Consider the following 19,340-nt stretch of genomic DNA (forward strand, 5'->3'; position numbering starts at 1 on the left):
GGCCCTTGGGATCCCTTCCAACTCTACAATTCTATGATTCGGTGATTCCAAGATTCTACTTAGTCCAAGTCCAGTTTAAAAGTAGAGAGTTGTAGGAATTGTGAGTCTCAGGGACCTTGAAATTGCCCATCACAATTAGCTCAGCTGACTGAGCAGCTACAAAGACCAGCAGCCTTCCAAGGTATAGCGAGAGATATTGTATGTCTATGAAGATAATAGCAATTATTTCTAAGTGTGCATTTTAGACATGGAAGTTAGCACATACAAATGTTATGCAAATCAGTATCACTTTTGGTCCTCTTTTTTTGGTGATGTGCTACTCATACATGTGTGAGAGGAAGGGTGTGTTTAAACAAATGCTAGAGCTAGAGCAGAACATTTCAGCCTGAACTATTTTGCTCTGTCTCATTACCCATGTTTGGAAAAGGCTAAGACTTTGATAAACATCAGTGGTGTGTCTGAGGCGGATGGGTTTGTGGCACTGCTCTCCATTCATTGGTCTACTGCACACGAAAGCTTACTGATGACACAAATAGGAGGCACTATCTCTCCCCTGTGCTGGCAAATGTGACCGACTATAGATCTTTTTCTCTCCTCTCTGCTACCGCCTTGGCCAGATTACAGATTTCTCTATGTGATATATATGGTTTTCTGCTTCTTTTAAACATCTCTTCTAGCTGGGAAGGAAGTAATATGGTGTGGGCTTTGTGGCATTTCAGGGACAATGCACCTTTTTGGCCTTTAGGATTTGTAAAAAAAACAGTGATGATGATTGAATAGGAGTGAGTCTTCACTTAGGACTCTTCTTGCTCTGATTCCATATGTGTATCAAAATAATAATAATAATTCCACACTAATGTAATAGAAGGGAATTACCATTGGTATGGAGGAAAATCTTGTTCGTGCTCTTCAAAAAAAGGTACCAAAACCTATTTATTTATTCATTTATTTATTTATTCTATTTTTCATATTTGAAAAAGGCCACCAAACCACATTATAAAGACAGTCTCCTCCCTCACAAAAAGAAAATGATTGCACAGGAGGAGGGTGGAAAAGTAAACTCTTAGTTACAGTGACTTTGTACTTTTGATTTTTACTATCTGTAGTTCTAAGAGGCCTTCTTTATATTATCTCAGGTTTGTATCCAACTAAATCACACCCTGAGTTAGGTGCATTGAAATCAATAGGCATGGCTAACTTACCGGTAAGTCGACTGAAGGTTTGGGGAACTGTCCGGGGTATTTTAAGGAAAGGGCTTTTAACAGTGCTGTGCTGTTTTTACTATCTGTATTTTAATAATTTGTTGTTATATTGTTTTAATTCTATTATAGTTCAATTAAGTTTTATCCTTAACATGTTAGATTTCTGAATTTCATGTGTGTTGTTTTAATTTGTATAAGTCACTTTGAGTGGGAAAAGGTGGAAGAAGAAGGCGGAGGAGGAGGAGGAGGAGTGCAAGATGCAACCCCATGCCAGTTTTGTGTAAGCTGCTTAGAGCTTTTTGCTGATTCCTAGTGACAGTCATGTGAGACCTTGACATCTTGGATGCTGATAACCTTAGAAGGAAAAACCATTCCATCAGCATAATGAGATGTTAAGGAACACACACAAAAAGACAACAGCCATGATGCCAAAATGTGGAATCATTTTTAGTATTTTATATTTTGTATTTGTTGTTTCACATTGTATCTTCCTTGTTTTGTACTGCAATCTGCTCTTAAGCATTTTTTTAATAGAAGAAAGAGCTATAAATATTAAGTATAGTATAAGAATGACATTATTGAACTGCTTCAGAAAGCAAGTACTGGAATGTGTCAGGGTGCATAAACCCTGCTGAAGGTGCATAAACCCTGCAGAAAACTGCTGAAGGCGCAAGGGCTCCAGTTACACTTCCTCCTGAACATAGTTGGTAATCAATTATGCTTTTCGTGTTGCAGTGTGAGCCCTTTGGAATCAACTGACATCTAAAATTCCGCAGGCACCTAGCATAATGGTGTCTAGGCACCTGGTGTTTACCTTTTTTGTTTAAAAAGACTTTGCCTGAGGTGTAACCTAGTTGTTTCTTCCTATAGCCATAAAAATGTAAGGCCGTCATCGCACATAGCCCCCCCATTGGAGGATTTGTAGCGTCGCATCACAAATCCTGCATTTGCAAGAAGTCAGGGTGAGGAAGAGGAACAAAAAAAGGAGGCAGGTTTTAAAATGGCAATTTTAAACAGAATCAGAAGTTTGAAAAAGGGGTGAGGAAAAGTGATTTTAAACAATGGCAGAGGTGTGGGTAGGAGGTGGCATGGGGTTGTGTGTGTGTGTGTGTGTGTGTGTGTGTGTGTGTGACAATTTAAAACAAAGTTTCAGTACAGCAAGAAGGGAGCTTGGAAAATCCCTGCTGAGTTAGCTTCAAATATTCCATATTACCTAAATCAATAGGATAGAAAGGGCTCAGAAGTCAAACCACTAGCCAAAGTATTTGACTTTCCTACAAAAGGCACGGCTGGTGTAACTCTGGTGTGCTGTTGTTTTTAATGTTCAGAGAATTATGCAAGCACCTTCTGTAGCAAATGAAAGGGAAGTGCTTATCTCTTTCCACAAAGTCACTTTCTAGCTGTTGCTGTGCCTTTGCAAGAGATGGAAGAAGTATCTGATGGATGGATATCTACGGACAGAGGTGAACACTCTTTCTGTCAGACGGTTCAGCCAAGGTCAGCTGGGACTTATTAGGTGGGGTTGCCATGGGCTGCTACATTAGCTGTGGAAAGGGGCTGCATACAGTGATCTTAACCTCTTCAATCTCTGCGCCGCACAGTCTGCATAATACAGTGGACCAAAACCTAGTGATAACACAGAAGGGGAAGCAGAGAGCAGTACAGCAAACTTTTATTACTTTCAGCTGATAGCTACTGCAAACTTGCAGAGCAGAAGAGAGAGATTTCAGAGATACAAATTCAATTCCAAAATAGGAGAAAACACTAAAAATGGAAATTTGGAAACAGTAAAAAGCATAGTTTCCAAATGTAGGAATGGGTTTGTAAACATTTTATTTGTTCTTGACAGCTGCGCTTAATTGGAATGATTCTTAATAATTTCCACACAAGACTAGTGAGTTGTTGTGATCATTCTTTTTTTTTAATGTTTTGCATGTGCTGTTATTGCTTTAAAATGTTTTTCATATTAATAATGGGTGTTTAGCTTGTTAAAATATACACAATGGTTTTAATTGTGTGTGTGTGTGTGTGTGTGTGTGTGTGTGTGTGTGTGTGTGTTTTATAAATGCTGTGATATTGTAAATCACTTTGAGATGCCTCATGGGGAGGAATTACTAAATGAAATAAATTGTCATTATTATTACTATCATCTGGAAGATGAGAGGTCTATTGGTGGATCAGTTTAGTCCTTGTAGAGCTCTCTTGTTTGGGAGCTATCATGATGGTGCAAAGAATAAACTGGCCATAGATTCAAGGTTTTCAGTATTGCGTGACATTCTTTTATTTCTGCATTAAGTATCAATGTACCATACTGGTTGTATGAGGTCCCTGATATATTAAGAAAATCAGAAACAGAGGAAGAAAACTTAAGAACAGAAATGGGAGAACAGCTAAGGAGCAAGTGGTCAAATGTTTAGGTATTTGTAAACACCCACCCTGCTTTAAAAATAATAATATAGTTCCAGCAATATTTCCATCTGTCTGCTCTGACCTCAGGAGGAAGTACAGTCAACAGGAACTCAAATGGCCATTGTGCCCTTTGAATGACCTTTTAAAATGGCATCTCCATTCCCTGAAGGCTTGGCCAACTTGTGCAGCTCTGGTCGAGAAGTGGATGGGTAGCCAGGCATGAATAAGGCTTGCCAAACTGGTGAACTGTGTAAAAGCTTATGAGACATTTTGCCTCCTTCTTGACTGCACTGAGCTAGAGTACTCTTGTCTGACACGCTGCCTCGAGGATTGCTTCACACATGGGGAATATATGTGTGGTGGCTCAGAGCCTCAGAAACAAGTTTGCTTTGGCTAACACAGCAGCCCTGGGATGGCAGAGTGCAAAAAAATGATGGATGCCTCTCCCACAGTCTATAAAAAATAAACACCAGTTGCTTCTCTTAGACCAGCAATGGAACCTGACCAAAGGCCACAGCATTAGCAAAGGTAATAGGCAAAGGCAACAGATCTCTCATTGGCATTATCCACTTCTTTTGCACACGCACACAGATGCAGCTACAGGGCCAAACCAGGCTCCATCTGCACAATGCCTTTAAAATGTTATCCTCCTATCTTATAGAGTCATGACTTCCCACAAAGAATCCTGGGAACTATAGTTTGTTAAGGTGGTAGCTCATAATCGGTGCTGTGCGGCTCCAGTAGATGCTATTGATAGTATAAGTTCTGAAAAATATTTTATTGGTATTTCCTTTTTCTCTAAAGTACTTTGCCCTCCAAACACAATAGCAGAAGGCAAAGGCGACAATAAAGTTGATAATACAGTGGAACCTTGTGTTATGTACCGTCCTCCTTGCGAACGCTACGGGTTACAAGCTCCGCTAACCTGGAAGTAGATGCCCCTTGTTACAAACTTTGCCCCAGGATGCGAGCAGAAATCACGTGCCAGCAGTGCGGCAGCAGCAGGAGGCGCCATTAGCAAAAGCGTGCCTCCTGTTACGAGCGGTTTTGGCTTAAAAACGGACCTCTGGAATGAATTAAGTTTGTAACCGGAGGTACCACTGTACATGCTAATGCTGATGGTGTTGTCAAAACCTGGACATGCCCAGATTAGAGTGTGGCGTTGACATGCGTACCTGTTTGCTGAACCAGATGCCTGTTCCCTAATAGTTCTTCCCTGGTACAGATTGTAATCTGAGCCACAGAAGAATTCCTCCCTAACTAATACTAACCTGCCTGCTGTTGCAGAGGGTGCCTCTGCATAGAGGGAGGGAAGTTTCTCTCCTCCTCCTCCTCCTCCTCGCTTCCCCTGGTATAGCAGTGTTTCAGGAACCAGGAACTTTATTAACCAGGAAGTTAATAAACCACTATGCCATGCAATGTTCTATCTACAGCATAGGCCAATTTCCACCCTATGCATTTGTTTCAAAAATGCCTTCCAGTAATCCTATCAGCCACATGCGTCTGCTTTCCACATTCCTTTATTAGTGAACTATATGTGCCTTGCAATAATGCAGTCCCCAAGCCGAGCATGGCAAGGCACCGTATCTATTAGATTTCTTGTTCTTTTTCCATCCCTAAGGTGCAGAACCAAGTACCAATTTAGTCATCAAGCACTGAGTCATCTAGTAAATAATTCAACTCCCCATCTTCAGACACTGAAGTCAGTTGTCTAAACAAGCCAGTCTTTTTATGTCAAATGTGCAAACGTTGTCTAGGCGAGAGAGAGTGAGAGTACAAGGCGGCGGCAGGAGAATGGGAGAAGCAAGGTAGCCAGGAGAATACTAGGGGAAGGTCTCTCACATTTTTTTAAAAATGTGCCTTTGTTTTGGAATCTAGGGGATCTGAGAAGCTAAACAGTGATCATCAACTTGATTGGAGTAGGGAAATCAGAGAAGAGCATGTGAAGTTGCTTTTCACCCCTCCTCTAGCAATGAAAAACTCCTGATTTTTGGACTTATATGCCCAGTGGCATGCTACAGAATCTGAGCAGAATTTACAGGAATGATACTTTTCCCGAATGGAAGAAAGGTCAAGTAGGAATAATTGGGACAATAGGGAGTTATTAGCAACCACCCATGCATATTCTCCTATTGGTGTTTTAAGAACAATGAAACAAGGTAAAATCTCCACGACCTCATCCTATATTATTTCGAGAACTGTATTGCTATTTACATAGTGGCCCTAGCCTATATTCATTTGGTGGCTATGGCTCCTATTATGCATAGTTCACTGTATTCTTTGTAGTTAGTTGAATTCTCCTACTACTTCCCACATGTTTACATCGATCACGGGTGGCCCACTACGTTTTGCTCCAGCCCCTTCTATGCTTGCTGGCCATTGCACCCTTCTCCTCTGCCACCACCCGCCACACCCACCTGTTTCTTGGTTCAGAGGAGATGGCTGAAGCAGCAGGCGGGCACTGAGGAGGCAGATTCCATGGCAAAGGGGGCAGGTGGGCACAGAGGAAGAGGCAGCGAGTGGCGGCAGAGGAGACAACTGAGGGAAAAGGCAAAAGAAGGCAGAGCTGCTGCCTCTCCCAGTTTGGCTCATAGATATCAAACCTGGGTAAACCTACTAAATAGGCAGCTGACAAGTATTTTTAATTGTATTATTTTGTCACTTTGGTGTTTGCTGCCTTGGAAAGAGCATGCTAGAAATTTAATAATGAATAAATTCAACTTAGGAGTTACACTAGCTCTGACTTGTAACTGCAATGTAACTCCCTGCTCTCCTTGTTTGCCTCCTGTGTGGCCCCTAAATCTGCTCTGGAGACTTGAAGGAATCTATGGAGCAGATTTAGGGGGAAGGTGGGGAGGGGAGAGGTCAAGGAAGTTACATAGTGCAGATAAAGGTTTGTTTGTTTATTTTTTGCCAGCATAACTCTTTAGTTGAGAACTGTCCCAATTGCAGCCTGGAATGCTATTTTAAAGGAAACGAACAAAATATACAGGTTGGAAATTGGCATCTCTAAACAGGCCTTTATGAGTTTAACTGTGAAGGGTATCTTTAAATTTCAGTCATTTCAGTGACACTTAAGACATTCAGCTTTTGGCAGATGGTATTAATATCCCCCCCCCCAAAAAAAACCCACATCAACTTTGGTGTGCATCCATCTTTGAAAAAGGCAAAGGAAAGGTTTGACTTTTCAGAACTTTTCTCATTCAGAAGTTACTTTTGGCATCTTTCCTGGCTCTGTTATATACTGGAAAGACCTCGTAAGGACAATGGGTCTCGCGTCCATTTGCAGAACAAGCATCACCAAAACCCCACGGACAGATTAATGATTCAAAAACCTGGGCTACAATTGGTCAAATGTGAGCAAATACTTCCCAACGTCGGTTTTCAATGGAAGTGCTTAATAAAAATCAGAAGCAATGTATCACTGTACCGGGAGGCGATGTCTGTAAAAGGTTTGACTAATATTACCACCTGCTGGGCAGTCTGTAACAGTGCAATACGCAGTACATTCCAGAGGGGAAGCTGTGTTAATTTGAAAGACAAAGAGACCTGTGTTACCTTAAAGACTAACCATAAGTTGGCCCACACCAACAGATCTGGGAAACATCCTCCTCGTGATTATATTGACACACATGCAACATATGTAGAAAGAAACAAAAAAGTTTGTACGTAGTGTGGCCCAAAGTTAATGAAATATAAAGGTCAGCAGGAGGTGTGTGACACTTATTCATCAAACTAAAATCCATGCAAGATAGAAAGACAGGAATCCACATGTAATTATATAGATATCTGTAACTCCAGATTGATTTATGTATTTTTTTTAATTATTATTTAACAGAATTTATAGACCACTGTACTGTAAATGGAACCTCTGAGCTGTTCACACAGCAAGTTAAAACGGTCAATAAAAGAAAAAACAATGTTAAGAAGAAGTATTTCAAAAGTTCAAATCAAATTAAAACCAATAATTAAGTCAGAAACAGATTAGAACACATGTCAGTTTGGATAGACTTGTGTGAACAAAGGGTATATTATTTACAATATTACCACTAGTGCAGGAGTATCTAAGATGTTGCTGCACTACAACTCCCACCATCCCTGACCATTGGCCATGCTGGCTGGGCCTGATGGGAACTGGGGTCCAACAACATCCAGAGGCCCCCGGAGATCTTCTGATGGCCATACGATTTTGCATCATGGTCTACAAGACTCCATTGGAAGCTGTGCTGTGCCTGATGCATGGCTGGCCCAAGGAGCGGATAGATTTGTGTCCTGATTCCTGTTGTTGCCATGCCCGTCTCCTGCCCTTTTCAACAATATCTCAAGGTGGTTGGATTCCCCTATATACTGTTGCCATATGCATGCCTTTCCACCCCAGTTTCCTAGGCTCTGTGGATTTTCCGAAATGTTCTGTACGCATTTGGAGGCCAGAAGGTGGAGCCATAATGCAGCTTTTTAGGTAGTGATTATCTGAGGGCGACTGGGGAATTTGCACACTGCTGTGGATGCAGGGGACATGGGCCTCCAGGGCTGGTGTGGAGGATGAGATTGAGATTGCATATGGATCCATTTCAAGGTGCTTCTAGCAGCCAGTTTAGAAAAGGGAAATCCTTACATTAGTCTTACAGAGTTTTAAAGAAAAAATAAAAATAAAAAAATTCTCCGCCCAATACAAAAACATACAAGACGAAAACTAATAAATAGCATCATATCATATAATTACTAACAGAAGGTGGTGTCTTTAACATATTTCCCCTCTTTACAGGCACATAAGCATATATGCTTATGGGGATTTTCTTTATATGTCATCATTAAACCACACTTTAATCATTATTCTATACTTTAATCTATTTTCCATAACGTGAGGAATGGCTTTCATAAAGATGGCTGCATATGTCCCTGATATGTATATGAGATAAAAACATGCTGCACGAAATAAAAATCAAATATTTCATCTTTGCCTATAGGTAATTTAAGTTGGTAAGTCAATTTCTCTACAATGGATATATGCCACAGCTCATTGTAGCAATAAAAAGTCAAAAGTTCTACAGCTTCCTAGTTTTTAGTTATTACCCCATGAGCTGCCATCAATATAAATACTATGAGTTCTGCAGATACCACTTTCTCATTTTGTACCTTCCAAATTAGGCGTTGGGAACCTCTGTCCCGCTGCCTAATAGGGTCCCTATTTGGTATTCACAGCCGGTCCTCACCACATGCACCTGCAGTGTCAGGTGCTTGGCAGGTGGGTGGGTTCTGTCTACTCTTCAAAATGGTCTGCCAAGGGTGTGGGAAGTCAGGATCAGGCCTGGTGTCCATTTTTGGGGTGACCAAAGATTTTGCAGTTTTGGTGTGACCAAAGATTAAGAGGGAACGTGACTAATGGCAAAGATGAAAACAGCGAATGGGGAACACAAAGCTTTGTTTTATACACAGCAGCTGAGCACCTGAATTACAGGTCAGAGCAGAGGAGAGTACAGAGTGACACAGAAAGAGATACAGGGGGAATCTTACAGCCTGTGCACAGCCTTAGCTTGACTTCTGCATCCAGCTTTCTGAAAAGTTCTAAGAGGCATTTGGAAAGTGGCAGTTCACAATTTTACTGCACTGGAAAACAAACTAGACTAAGAAGAATCCTTGAAGCATAGGTTAATAAGTATTACTAGAAAGACAAATGTGTTATTCTGAAAAATAAGGTCTCACCAGAAGTTCAGGGTTATTGGTAATGAAACACCATATACTAATTTTTCATCCATGTAATAAAATATCTCAGTGAGGAATATGGGGGTTGCACAGGTTGGTTTCAGTTATTTTCTACTGCTATGTCTTAATAGGATTGCCAGCTTTGCTCTACACATGAGAGAAACGTCTTCCTGTTTCTGGAAAATAGTCACTGACGCTCAGAGCTATTTCCATCATCACAGAATTCTAGAGTTAGGAGGACCCCTGAGGTCCACCTACTGCAGCTCACTGCTCTAAAACAATTATCAGGGCTGGGCAGCCGTCTGGAGCAAGTCAGGAACCGGGTACCAGGAATCAGGCCAAAGAGCAGTCAGGATCAGAGAATGAACCAGAAGACAGGGGCAGAACAAGGAAGGAGTCCAGACTAAAGAGCAATCAGAATCAGAGTGCAAAAGGGTAGGCCAAAACAGAGAATTCAAGATCAAAGAGCAAGATCAGATACACATTGGGACAATGCTATTTTTCTAGAAAAAGAGGTGCTGGAACTCACCATGAACACCTCCCTCATGGCACCAACCTGAGAGGTGCCAGAACTGAGTTCTGCCAAGTTCCGGCTGGAAAAAAAAGCCCTGCATAGGAACATAGGTAGCTGCCTTTATACCAGGTCAGATCGTTGGCCCACCAAGTTCTATATCATCTATCTAGGGTTGCCATATTTTGAAGAGCAAAAAAGAGGACACTATGAGGACTCTCATTTTAAATACCCCTACTATATATAGGCTATAGAAGCTGTGATATATTGCTGAGGGGGCAAAAGAAGAAAAGAGGAAAGCAAGACTTCAGCCACCATTTATGTCTATGTCTCATCCAGAAAGTATAGCCAGAGACATTTTGGCAAATTTAAAAAATCCACCTGGGCAGAAACGTTACTCTGAAAAAGAGGACATGTCCTGGAAAAAGAGGGCACATGGTAGGGCTGCCATACATCCAGAATTTCCAGATGGAATTTTCAAAAATCATTAAAAATGTCTGGGCAACCCATGTCAGAAGTGTTGATTATTTGGGGGGGGGGTTGAATTTCCTTTTTTAAAAAGCTCAAAAAAAATCTTTTTTTAGATTTTGCCAAAAAAAAGCTCAAAAATCCCACCCCCCCAAAAAAGCTCACCAACTTTTGTGTCCAGGTTTTCACTTTTTGAAATATGGCAACCTAACACATTGCAACACTGCTGACTGGTTGCAACTTTCCAGGGCTTCAGACAAGGGTCCCTTGTGATGCTGAGAACTGAACCTAGGACTGTCTGTTCACAAAGCAGATGTTCTACCAGTGACATACAACTTTCCCCAACACAAGGCATACCAGATAGGTAGACCTTGTTGCTCAAGCACCAAGGAGACAAGAAGTCCTCTTATGTCCCTTCCAACTTAGAAGGGGCCAATGACCAACCTGGCAGGTGGAACCAAGAAGGTTCTTCCCCAAGAGATTGCAGTTACGCTCTTTACCACATGAGGCAGTGGTTAGCAAGTCATGGAAGGAGTCTATCTATGAGCCAGACATAAGCCAGTAGGTCAATACTTTTGTTCAAGCCTATATATCAAGACCATTTTCCTTGTCTACAAAGCCAGACACTTTATCTAATCAGGAAACTAGAATGGTCTGGCATGATTTATTTTCAATAAATCCATTTTGACTGCAAGTAACTCACTTGAAATATTGGCTAATACTGTTCCAGTTGTATGTAGCCAAAGGAGAGACAGAAAGTAGGGCAATATTTTTGATTGCATGAGATTCATAGCTGTTGGCAATAATGTATGTCTGTTCAGTCTTCTCACTCTGCTATCATTTATTTAGCCAGGTACTGTACAAAATGTAGACTGTATTTGAGCTTTAAGGCTCTTGTTTCTGCTGTGCATTCTTGCATATATATATATATATATATATATATATATATATATATATATACAAGATGTTGGGACGTGGGTGGCGCTGTGGGTTAAACCACAGAGCCTAGGGCTTGCCGATCAGAAGGTCGGTGGCGGTTTGAATTCCCGCGACGGGGTGAGCTCCCATTGCTCGGCCCCTGCTCCTGCCAACCTAGCAGTTCGAAAGCATGTCAAAGTGCAAGTAGATAAATAGGTACCACTCCGGCGGGAAGGTAAACGGCGCTTCCGTGCGCTGCTCTGGTTCGCCAGAAGTGGCTTAGTCATGCTGGCCACATGACCCAGAAGCTGTACGCCGGCTCCCTCAGCCAATAAAGTGAGATGAGCGCTGCAACCCCAGAGTCAGCCACAACTGGACCTAATGGTCAGGGGTCGCTTTACCTTTACCTTTACAGGTCAGATAGTTGTTTATTTCCTTGACATCTGACAGGAGGGCATTCCACAGGGTGGGCGCCACTACCAAGATGGCCCTCTACCTGGCTCCCTGTAACCTCACTTCTCACAGTGAGGGAACTGCCAGAAGGCCCTCAGCACTGGACCTCAGTGTCTGGGCTGAACAATGGGGTGGAGACGCTCTTCAGGTATACTGGCACAAGGCTGTTTAGGGCTTTAAAGGTCAGCACCAACACTTTGAATTGTCCATAAACAAGTCCATTCAGATATGTAAAGCTGACATCTATTTTAATGTGCAATTTCATTTCATAATGCATATTTTAAACTGTTGGTTTTCTGTGTACTTTGATATTATTTTTAGGTGAACACATTTTTAACTGACTTTTATCAATAATGTTAATGTATATTTTATTTTAGGCGATCCACTTGGATGATTTTGCATTGAAGCGGTATATAATTTTTTGTTAAATAAAGCAAAATAAAACAAAAATAGAGTAGCCAGGTTGGGGGTGAAGCAGGGGCTGGAAAACCCCTGGTCTAGAGCTCCCTAAAACCTGTCAGCACCTCTACTGTTCAATGGTTATCTGTTGCTTTGCACATCCAGTTTTAGATGCTGTTCCTTACCTTCCTTAAGATATATGCCTTCTCTACCTCCTGCTTATCTTCCTTCTCCAATTTCTCCTGCGGTCTTTGCATTCTTCTCATTCTCTGCTGCTTGTAAAGCCTCATATTTCTTCCTCGGTTTCCCATCTTCTCACTTCTTCCTCTTATTGTTTCCTGTCTGTGCAACTCTTTGCTAGCCAAGATTAATTCAGTTCTCCCCCTTTAAAACATGCCTATGATGTGTTACGACTAATTTCTTCCATTCAGTCTCTGCCTAATTGTGTTTGTTTTCCCTCTCTTCTGGTCCTTAGCTTCTTTCGAAATTATGCATTTGGTACATCGGCACATGAGAAGAGCCTGCTGCTATTCAGAAGCATAGCCACTGTGCTTAGAAATAGGACATCCAAACTGTGAACTCTCTTAGCCTGCATCTTATCTTCCCGTGTACTCTGTGCAAAGTGGGAATGATAGTATAGTGAAGGCAGTGGGCCCCCTGCAGATCTCGGGGTCCAGGCAAATGCCCAGTCTTGCCAACTTCTGGAGCCAACCCTGCATGCATATTTTATAGCCTGGTTTCCATACCCCAATAAAAAAAACCCAATGGAGAATCAGACCCAGCTATTTAATAGAGCTGCGGTCAACCTGAAGCATCTCTGGAAATTATATAGCGTGTCTTGCTGGTACTTGAAGGAAAAACCATGCTTGCTTCCATCAGTCTTCCGACCACGTTTGAACAAATGCTGGTATTCAGAACTCGGCTATCGTGTTCATTTGTTGGGGACAAAGTGTGTATCAAAGCCATCTCTCTGGGTAACATTATCTGGGGCTCTCTTTGAAATCCCCAAAGCAACTGTTAATAGCTCAGTTACAGGAAAAGCGATACTGTTTGCGTCGCCCTTGTGAGGGGGCCGGTTGCTTAGCGTCGTGGTATATTTTCTGAAAACAGTTGGCAGAGTGATCGGCCTCGCTCAGCTAAACGAATTAAGTAATCGCACAATATCGCAAGGAATATGAGCGAGGAATTTCCATATTATGGCTCTCGATACTCCCACCTCACATGCAAACCCAACGCTTTGGCTGAGCAAGCGGTAACTTGATCTCAGACGGGGCCCTTATTAAGCAGATGCAGTGAAATGATGCAGAGTTTTAGGTTGCATTTGTCAACTCAATGCTTTTTATTACCGCTCATTAGGGCAAGGGATACCTTGGTGCTGAGGATTCATTAGCCAAGCATTGACCCTTGGAGGCGCAGTAATTAAATGGTTCTGGAGACTAAGTATGGGAGCCAGGCCACACACAGCAGGCTGGGAAAAGCCAGCTGCTTCTCGAGCCGAGAGTGATTTTTGCGTAAGAGACTGGTGAAGAAATAGAGATACTGGTGACTCAGATGCAGAATGCCACGATATTCATATTCTTCTGGGGAAGAGCGAAGTTGCTTCTCTGTCGTGTTCTCTATGCATTTGGATACCTCTTCAGATGTTTTAACCAAATTTTGCATGGTGGCTCCTGAGATCAAGGGGCAGGTTGTTTTCTGTGCTTCGGTACAATTGGGTGCCATGTTGAATCAAGATGGCAGATACCGACAAAAATAGAGTGGCTTGTCAAATTATTGGAGTACTACAATATATCCAAAACAATGGGAGAAATTGGAAGGATCTCAAAAGAGAAGATAGACAGGGACTGGAAGGTGTTTAAAGGATACTTGCAAAACCATATTGAAAAATCAGAACTCCTATTAGAATAAACAAGTTCCATTTTAAATACTGGAATACTAAATAAGATGGATAACAATGTGTAATAGAAAAAGAAGCATGAAATTAGGTTAAAGGCATGTGAAAGAAAGTAATAGAAGTGGAAAGAAATTGCAATTGAATAGATTGGAAGTCTAACACAAAGGTGGGGTGAGGGGTGGTGGATGGTGATGGGAAAAGGAATTATCTGTGGGATTGAGTGTAGGTATGTTTGAACATTTTAAAGGATTGTATGAAATGTATGTTTGTATGTTTGTATGTTCACAATATGTGTGTATTAATGCTGAATTATTTTAACAATAAAAACTTTAAAAAAAAAGATGGCAGACTGATGCTTTCAAAACTGTACTGACTTTTTCCCCCTCCTGACCAACACCAGGTACAAGGCCACCAGTAAATATGTTAAGGTGAATGTAACTCTTCTCTCAACAGAATATTTTCCTGCAAATTGAAGTAATTTAGACAGAATGTTTGTGTCACAAGCAAGTGATTCAAAGGCCAATAGACATGTGGGCTGAAATACCAGGCAGAGTTAAGTGCAGTTCACTCAGTCAATCATAGAATTGTAGAATTGGAAGGGACCTCAAAGGTCATCTAGTTCAATCCCCTGCAATGCAGGAATCTCAGCTAAAAGCAAGCAAGCAAGCATTTTATTGGTATGCTGCATTTCAGAGTTAAAACCATGCTCAAGGCAACTTATAACTTTTAAAGAATTACATAACTACAAACATAACAAATGTAGTCATTAACAATAAGCATACCACTAAAAAGTACACAACCAAATTGAACACAGTAACACCCCTACATATTATTTATTAAACTATGTGTAAATCACCTTGAAACAGTGGTTTAGAAGGTGATTTATGTGTGGTGGACGTGTAAGGTAATAAAAGCATTCTGGGAAATGATATACAATGAATGGAAAAAAATGTTTAAAATAACTGTTATTTAAAAAACGCAGAGGCTTTTCTATTAGGAATTGTAGGTGCTGAAATTCCAAGGGAGCAGAAAAGACTTTTTATGTATGCGGCAACAGCTGCACAGATGCTGTTAGCTCAGAGATGGAAAGAAGATAAAGTCTCTGCCAGAGAAGAATGGCAAATGAAGTTGTTGGACTATGTTGAAATGGCAAAACTGACCGGAAAGCTCAGAACCAGGAAAACCAAAACTTTAATAAGGAATGGGAAAATTTTACCATTTATCTTAAAAACCACTGTAAACAGTTGAAAACAATAGCAGGACTGCAATAACACTTGTAATGTAAGGAGAACTATGGCTACAATGGAGTTATTAAAAACTTGATTATGTAAAAAAGATGCAGTAGAAAAGGTTTAATAACAGAACCCATGGAGGGGGAGGGGGGAGTTCAGAGATTCAGGAGAATCTTGTAACTTTGGATGTGTTGTGGGATGTTTGTAAACTTAAATATGCAAAACCAAATAAAAATTATATACAGTATATCATTTAGAAGGTGGTGTATGAATCAGTAGCAGAGACATCACCTTGCCAACAAAGGTCCATATAATTAAAACTATGGTTTTCCCAGTAGTGATGTATGGAAGTGAGAGCTGGACCATAAAGAAGGCTGATCGCGGAAGAATTGATGCTTTTGAATTCTGGTGCTGGAGGAGACTCTTGAGAGTCCCATGGACTGCAAGAAGATCAAACCTCTCCATTCTGAAGGAAATCAGCCCTGAGAGCTCACTGGAAGGACAGATCCTGAAGCTGAGGCTCCAATACTCTGGCCATCTCATGAGAAGAGAAGACTCCCTGGAAAAGACCCTGATGTTGGGAAAGAGAGAAGGGGGACGACAGAGGACGAGATGTCTGGACAGTGTTCTTGAAGCTACCAACATGAGTTTGTCCAAACTGCGGGAGGCAGTGGAAGACAGGAGTGCCTGGCATGCTCTGGTCCAGGGGGTCACGAAGAGTCGGACATGACTAAACGACTAAACAACAACAAGCAGTAGTAGTAGTAATAATTGGCATTGGAGGTTGCTGGAAATCTTAAGTAGGTGCTTATGTGCTCAGATCTTGCTTGTGGGCTTCCCATAGGCATCTGATTGGCCACTATAAGAAAAGGATGCTGGACTAGATGGGTCTTTGTTCTGACCCAGCAGGCTTTTAAATGTTTTATGTTCATTCAAACACCTGGGTTCTGCTGAAGCAGGGCTTTCTTGCCACCTCCTTCCTTCTGAGCCTTCTGAGCCCCTCTCCACTTCTGCCAATTCCAAGGGTCAGGAGAATGCTTGGGAACGGTTTGGAATATGGCACAGGAAGCGAGTCAGTGGAAATCATGAAAACAATCCCTCCTTGTGCAACCAGGAGTCCCCTATGACATCATTAGTTTACAGAATGTGAATTAAGGTGCTTTTTAGAATGTTTTGAACTTTTCTTTTAAAAAAAACAATTTTAATGATATTTTTAATGATGTGCTTGCCACCCTGGGCTCCTTTGGGAGGAAGGGTGGGATATTAATTGAATAATATCTCTCTCGTTTTTTCATCGACTCATAACCTACAGTTTAAAGCAGAATGAGAAATATAAAATATATTATAAATATAAAACAACAGTAAAAGCTTAAAATATTAGTAAGAAAGCAGTAAATAAAACTACAGCAAAATATTATGCTGTAGTTTTTTTAAAAAAATAAAAGCAAACATTGTTTAAATCAGGCATCTCAAATGAGGAGGCATAAAGCTATGTTTCCATGACTTGCTCAAAAGGCAGGCAGGGGTGGAGCTGGGGTTAGACAAATTAACAGAGGATGGGTCTGTTAATGATGTGTCCATGTGTGTGCACTCCCCAACTAGAATATCCAGGTTCAGAGAAGATGCTACTGAATGCCAGTTTCGGGAAAGAGGACAAAATCAGAGAAGGACAAGGTTCCCATAGGCAGTGCTTTTTTCTTTTAAAAAGTTTGGTGGTACAGTGGTACCTCAGGTTAAATACGCTTCAGGTTACATACGCTTCAGGTTACAGACTCCGCTAACCCAGAAATAGTGCTTCAGGTTAAGAACTTTGCTTCAAGATAAGAACAGAAATCGGGCTCTGGCGGCGCTGCAACAGCAGGAGGCCCCATTAGCTAAAGTGGTGCTCCAGGTTAAGAACAGTTTCAAGTTAAGAACGGACCTCCGGAACGAATTAAGTACTTAACCCGAGGTACCACTGTACTTTCATTTTCCTACTCATATTGAAATACTGCCCCTCAATGAGGCCAAACTTAGATTCACAAAATGTTTAGGGGTATGTGTACCCCTGCGTTCCCCACAGAAAAAAACACTGCTCGTAGATATCTGGTCGGCCACTTTGAGAACAGATCGTTGGACTATATGGGCCTTTGGCCAGATCCAGCAGGGCCCTTGTTGTGTTTTTAATTACGTACCCAATATGGCATATCTGGTGGGAACATCCAAGTGCAGGATTTGCTTGTTGTGGCAAACTCTACCGCTGGAATGTTCATGGCCAGTGATCTGAAAAGGCCACAAACAATTCCAAAGAAAATTCTTTTCTTTTCTTTTCTTTTCTTTTCTTTTCTTTTCTTTTCTTTTCTTTTCTTTTCTTTTCTTTTCTTTTCTTTTTTTCTTTCTTTCTTTCTTTCCATTTGATCAAATATTCATGGAAATATGGCTGTGTGGTATTTGCTCAACCCAAATTCATCAATAAGCCACTTTTCCATGCACATCTGTCTAATTTTCCTTGGTCTAGTCTCGAGGGAGAGTAAGCACTCTTAAGTTGATCCCCATTTATGGCTAAATAAAATACCAACGTGTCAAAACTGGATCATTCCAGACATCCTCCTTTCAAGTGTTTGTGGGTACAAATCAACCCAGCCTCAACTATTTGGATAGGTGGTGGGCAGCAATTGCCAGACTATCTCCTGCTATTGTGGAGGTGACCTGGAGGCATGCCTCTTACCCTGGTTATCCCCCCACCTCACCCACCGCTGCCCCGTTCTCTGGCATCACAGACCAAACATTCTAATATGCCATATTATTTATGGACTCGTAATTATTTAGCATCTGTATGTCAACATTACAATACCCCTGTTGGCTGTAAAGGAGCAAAATCTTTCTTTAATTAACATGACACGGCCCGTGTCAACTTTCCTTGGTCCTAGCCTTTTAAAATTGAGTTGGGAGTTTGGATTCCAAGCCAAATACCTGTGTTTTAAGCAAAGACTAAAAAGACAGAGTTCTCATTCACTAAAACTAGTCTTGGAAGCCAATAATTTTATGTGTTTTAAGGAGGTTTATGCTATACTGGGGCATTTACAATGGAATTCATTGAATGGGAGACCACAGTGGCTGTGTGTGTGTGTGTGTGTGTGTGTGTGTGTGTACAGGTACAGTTTAATAAGGAGGAAGCAGCAAATAATTCCAGTTGCCTGTCCTCTCCAACAGCTTCAGATGCATCAGTGATGCTTCAAGACATGCACAGACTCATAAAAAAGGCTTGGTAATAAAAAATGCACCAGTTTGTTTATGCAACACATTTCTTCTTTGAGGAAGAAGCAAATGACACATTGCTAAGCGTTCAAGAAACAAACTGAACCGCCATTGAATTTAATTACCCGACCACCCTGTGAGTTCCATGAGCCAAATCCAGTTCTAAAGTCAGCAGCTATAACTCCCACTGGGAATGGCACCCGCTTTGCCAAGGCTAAATATGGCCTCGGGTTTTTTTCTGTGTTCCTTAAGTGCCAAGGCTTTTGCTATATCATAATTGACAGCTACCCTGGGCTCACCACATGGAGCTGTTGGTTTTTCCATGCACAAAGAGCAACCTTATACTTTTTGGTTAGATGACTTTAGCTTTAGATGAAAGGAAACACCCCAAGATGAAATTGGAGAAATTGGCTGGCTGGATTAGAAAAGCGGTGGCAATACAGGGCCAAATGTATTCCAAAATCTTCCCCCAAGAAGAAGAAGAGACCCTTGCACTTAAATCTGACACAGAGTTGGGCACGCTGAAGCCCAAGGCAGTCAGGGAGCTCAAATATGTTTAGCTCTGTGTTGAACCGTAGCCGTCATTTGGAAAGAATTTCCATTATGTCCAATGGGATGTGCTTCTATATAATGGCTACTACAACCTAGAGCTGGTGCCCATTAGGAATGGTAGGGTGGAAGGAAGGGAGACCAACAGTAGGGGGAGCCAGAGTCAATGACAGGTGGAGCCAGAAACAATGACAAGCAGAGCCAATCAATTCAAGTTTCATCCCCATTCTCCCCCTCGCTGAGTTCTGCAAGGGAAACACAGAGACAAAGGAGGAGGAAGGTGATAGGCAGTACCTATGGGAGCAACACAGTGTTGCAACTATTACACAGTGAATTGAGCAAAACGGAAAGCAACACATGGGGAG

General features: G+C 41.5%; 1 long non-coding RNA gene across 2 annotated transcripts in view; it reads left to right on the plus strand.

Annotated features, from left to right (window-relative positions):
• The first annotated feature begins 2,457 nt into the window (after positions 1 to 2,457).
• The window catches only part of LOC310703695, a 41,814-nt gene continuing 24,931 nt past the window's right edge, over positions 2,458 to 19,340 (plus strand). Inside the window, exon 1 of one of the 2 annotated variants that reach the window (XR_014524320.1) lies at positions 2,458 to 2,699. This is a non-coding gene — a long non-coding RNA (uncharacterized lncRNA). The remainder of the gene's footprint in view (positions 2,700 to 19,340) is intronic. The other variant, XR_014524321.1, reaches the window with a different exon arrangement.

Source organism: Podarcis liolepis (assembly GCF_965112155.1).
Source record: "Podarcis liolepis genome assembly, chromosome: 3".
Classification (NCBI taxonomy): Eukaryota; Metazoa; Chordata; class Lepidosauria; order Squamata; family Lacertidae; genus Podarcis; species Podarcis liolepis.